Genomic DNA, 5,179 nt, shown 5'->3' with positions numbered 1-5,179 from the left:
TTGAAAAAGCAAAAGCTAATATTTAAATTAAGATATGATGAACTTGCTCTAAAAAAATGTAGTTATTAAGAATACAAAAGAATGTTATAGTTTTATATATTTTATTCAATACATATATGTTTCATCATCTTCTTCAAGATGATTGAAATAATTTTGTGATTGTCTTGAATTGTTCAATCCCTTCATTTCTTCCTTTTATTAAGTAGAAAATAATCAAGACTATTAAATTGATTATTTCCTTAACAATAACAAACCCCATTCTTTCGCTATATGATGAGGAAATTATCGAGGATCTAACTCAGTAATTGAAATCTCATTCTTCGATAGTGGGATAATCTTAAGCTGGGATTGCTCCATCGTTGAAGTATAGCTCAATGAAGAAGCTGGTTCAAAAGGTGTTTGTAAAGTAAGAGAGGAGTTGCTTAGCATCTGAAGAACTGAAGCCATTGTCGGCCTGTCAGCTACATTTTCTTGAACGCAGAGTAACCCAATGTGGATGCATCTCATCATTGCAGCTGTTGAGTCGTTCCTCAAAATGGGATCTATAAGATCTAAAGTAGTCCCTTCCCTCCAACGTCTCCATGCCTACAAAATTTATCCGAAGTGAATTCACAATATTGAAGGGTAAATATCCGTGTAAATCTTTCAATGATGTGTTTGATTTGTAGATAGTTGTACTTACATGGCTCGTAAGGTGCTCCATGTCATCTCCATTGCGGAAACTAGGTTTTTGACCGCTCACAATCTCCAAGACTAGCACTCCAAAACTAAACACATCTGACTGGACCGAGAACTGTCCTTTCCATGCATACTCTGGAGCAATATAGCCACTGAAATGGTACATTAACATATCTTAGTTGCAATGGTGCGAATCATAAGCATTCAGTATTCACACCTCTTTCATTATTGCTATAAAGTAGACTTACAAGGTTCCAGCGATCCTCGATGTAGCATCATGAGTTTGATCAGTTTTCATTAACTTTGCCATTCCAAAATCTGAAATTTTAGCATTCATGTTTCCATCTAACAGAATGTTGCCAGGCTTGAGATCACGATGAATAATCCGGAGCTGAGAATCTTGATGCAGGTACAGAATCCCTCTAGCTATGCCTTCTATGATTTTGTAGCGCTTCTCCCAATCCAGGACTAATCGTTTGTTTGGATCTAAGCGTTCATAAAATGAGAGCTTCAGAAACTTCGGAAAACTTGTCTATAGAATTTGACACTAGTTATAATTCTCTTACAAACATGAATTGATCTTGATAAAAAAAAAAATGATGAGGAAAACAAATGTATAAGATAATACGGAATTCAGGATTACCATGTATAAATTGATCAAGACTTGAATTAGGCACAAACTCGTAGATTAGAAGCTTTTCTGTTCCTTCCAAGCAGAACCCCAGTAACCTAACAAGATTCCGGTGAGCAAGTTTGGCTAGTAGCCCTACCTCATTCCTAAATTCTACTTCTCCTTGCCCAGAATTACTTGATAATCTCTTTACAGCTATAGCTTGTCCATCTGCAAGTATACCCTATAGCATGTATCCATTGAGAAAAAGAAACAGAGAAAATTAAGTGCATCAATTTGAAATATGAATTAACCTACAAAGTTATTTTTTTATATATAAAAAAATCGATACCGTTTCTTTTGTACAATAAAGTACCTTGTAAACAGCACCAAAACCACCTTGTCCAAGCTTATTATCATCAGAGAAGTCGTTTGTTGCACGTTTGATGGTGGCAAATTTGAATTCCCCCAATTTTGTGCTACTAATTTCATCGAAATCTTCACAAAATGCAAGTTGTTAATTAATGTTTTGTTTCCAAAGTTAATTTGTAGATTGTTTGGAAGAAAAACAAATTATCTAGTGAATTTGATTCGTATTAATGAACCCAAGCTGTTTAATATGTAAGAACCAATAAACAGTAACTTACTTTTGACCTCTTGCCTTGGCTTCCTAAAATGGAAAATGGTGAGAATGAGGATAACAAGTGCCAAGAAGATAGATGTAGGGACGATGGTAACAATAACTGTCCGAGAAGCAGTATTCTCCTTCCCTGCCAATCCCAGCCATGTTTAAGATAGAAATTACAGAAGCTGAAACTGGAAACCGTGAAATAAGTGAAATAATTTCAGTATAGAAAAAGAAGTTAGCCTACCTTTCCTGATTGTGGTATTGGTTGGTGGAGGAGAACTAATAACAAATGGAGGAGATGATGGAGATGGAGACGGAGATGGTGATGTTGATGGTGATGGAGATGGTGGTGGAGATGTTACTTGAGGAAATAAGTCGTAGTAGGTATAAATCTCCCACCGAAAAACACAGTTTGGTTTCTGGACAAGACCTCCTTGATTCCCGTAGCAACAACTTTTATAGTAATCGACGGATTGTTGTAGGCAAACACTGCAATTACTCGGTGATACATCAGGAGTGCACTGCATAAATACATACATTTTTTGAGTGGATGTTAGGTCTACTGTCTCAGCTTCTGGCATAAGCCTGGATGAGCCCGTGGAAGCGTTTTTTACCGTTTCTCCCAAACCACTCCAAAATTGTTCAAACTGTCTAAAAGTTGCGTCAAGGATACGCCTATTATAATAAGCGCTAGTAGGAGATGGCTCAGTGATCCAAAAAAATAACGATTCGCATAGCGTACAATACATGGAAGTGGATTCCCTCCCCATGAAATTGCTTCTTTTTGGTTTGGACATCCCGCCATGAGAGTTTGAATAGCATAATTGACGCAGCTGGAACAATTTTCAGCTGATGGGGAAGCCATACAGAGCACAAGACCATAAACTGTGTCATTGCCTAAACCTATTGTAGTATTGTAGAAACCCCCATTGTTTGTGACATTGGAAGCTAGTGAACGGAGAACAAGGTCTCGGTTTTTTGCATAGGTGCTATTAGCTGTAAAGTTTCCTGTGTCATAACAGACTTCAGCACCGGTAAGAGTGATGCTTATGATAATAACATGAAAAAGAAGAGAGACGATAGTTTTAGAACCCATTTCATCAGAGGAAATATTAACTTCTGTTCACAATTTCTTTCTTCGTGAAAGAAATCCCTTGCATAGACGTTATTTTGTATACCAAGAGGCTATTGGCCACATTGGCATGGCCAATTCGTTAACGAATTTAGGAAAAAAAAAAAGAGGTAGCAATTTCGATGGTGCCATCTATTGGAAAGTCCTATCTTGACTTTCCGCGTAAGAATCGATCAAGAAGTTTTGAGGTTAAATCGTGGGATTTTCTTAGAGAAATTCAAGTGATTAATTGATTTATTACAAAATAAATCTAATTGATTTCTTTCTCTGTTTTCATGTATCATCCATTATAAATATGAATTTTTTAAAAAAATCTATTTATATATCAATGCATTTTTTATGACTTTTGTATTTATAAAGTAAGCCCCATTGCCAAACCATGTTAATTTTCTTTGTGCTTTTTTTATTTATTCATTTTCTATTGCAGTGACTCGATTACTCTTTCTATTATTTATTTATTTATTTATTTATTGTAGTTAGGCTGCATTTTAGTTTTATGGCAAAGGTAGTGGGTGGGAAATGATCGGTAGCACAGTGTGAAATGGCGACTTTACTTGTGGTCCAAATTTCTGACTGCTTAATTGCCTTTAGACTGTTTAAAATTCTTCAAAGACTCCGTGGAAGACATAGACACGTTGGCTGTGACGAAAAAAAAAAGTCAATAGACTCAGTCACATACAGCTGTTTTTTTTTCCGTCCCATACTACTTGTTTGGTTTGAAGACTTGCCGGATGTCCCACACTAGCGTTGCTGAATATTCATGGAGAAAAATCGAGATATTATTTGTCGAATTCAAAATTGGACCTACCAGATGTCCCACACTAGCGTTGCTGTGTTAGAATTTCAAAACTTTGATGCTGGAATACAATGTCATTAATTAATCACTATAAACAACACGTTAGCGAATAGCGGAATCACTAGCATAAATACCCATGCATTGTCGTAGTTAACATTATAAAATTAGTTTTAACTGTGTTCCATTTCTAGCGCTTTGTTGTGGGTATCGACTTGAGGTGTCGCTAATCTTCTTGCAAGTTTTTTTTTATTAGTGAACATTAGATACAATATCATAATGTTTTCTCAAACGTAAAAACGAAAAGAAAAGGAGAAGGACATGGAAAACTCTTTTCCATTGTTATTAATCTTGTCCTAGCATGTAAACATTAAAATGTCTCTACCTGGTTATTTGCATAAATCAAGAAGCAAATTGATTGTGTGGAAATTGATCGAAAATGACCAAATTCATTTATAAGGTCTAAAGGTATCCTAAATGATATAAAAAACATGGGTAGGCTTAATTAAAAAAAAAATCAGCATGATATATTTTCTAGTTTTATTTTTAGGTGGAGACCAAGCAAATCATCCCTTGACCAACCAACATGGGCTAAAAGCAAAAATCACGACCCGAGTAGTAAAAGGCATAACCAAGAAGTGTCATCTTAAACATTTTCCCCCTATCCTTATTCTCTCCTTTGCTAACCCTGCACGAGGCTTGGGTTGGGTTGTATTAGAGTCTAAATTGAAGAGTTGTTAGATAATTAGGACTAAATAAAAAGGAAAGGGCTTAGGCGAAGGTGCCAAGCAATTTTGTGTTGTTCTGGAAATAAAGCAACAATACATCTAGGGGGATTATGTGCAGCACTAATAATAACAACTATTACAATTAATTCAAATAAAAATAATTAACCAATAAATAATTAAAGTGTTTAAAATAAAGAATATAAGGATAGAAATTGCAAACTTATTTTTAACATGGTTGGACAAGCCTACATCAACTTCTCAAGTACCAAACTGTACTTGAGTATTGTATTCTTTTACTAATCCAAGTTCAAAGAGTACAACAATCATTTGATGAATACACACCAAAATCTTTACACCAATTGAAGATATTTCCTCTCCAAGATTTTTTTGTCACTTGAAGATATGCACTCTTAAAGATTTTCCATTAGTGACGAGACCTCACCAATGCCAAGAGTTTTATCATAACTCTCAAAGGATTACAAGGATGATTTTGTTTACTGTAAAAAAAAACAAAAAAAAAATAATTGGAGCTTGTATCTCTATAACTCACTTAATATCACTTAGAATACTTGAAAGTGTTTATGTGTAGTGAGTATAAGAATTAATGCTC

At 35.1% G+C, this 5,179-nt stretch overlaps 1 pseudogene; it reads right to left on the bottom strand.

Annotated features, from left to right (window-relative positions):
* LOC133703102 (cysteine-rich receptor-like protein kinase 44) lies at positions 1-3,084 on the bottom strand (annotated as a pseudogene).
* Between the last annotated feature and the right edge of the window lie 2,095 nt (positions 3,085-5,179).

Source organism: Populus nigra, chromosome 9 (assembly GCF_951802175.1).
Source record: "Populus nigra chromosome 9, ddPopNigr1.1, whole genome shotgun sequence".
Classification (NCBI taxonomy): Eukaryota; Viridiplantae; Streptophyta; class Magnoliopsida; order Malpighiales; family Salicaceae; genus Populus; species Populus nigra.
This window is presented reverse-complemented; position numbering and strand designations above follow the sequence as displayed.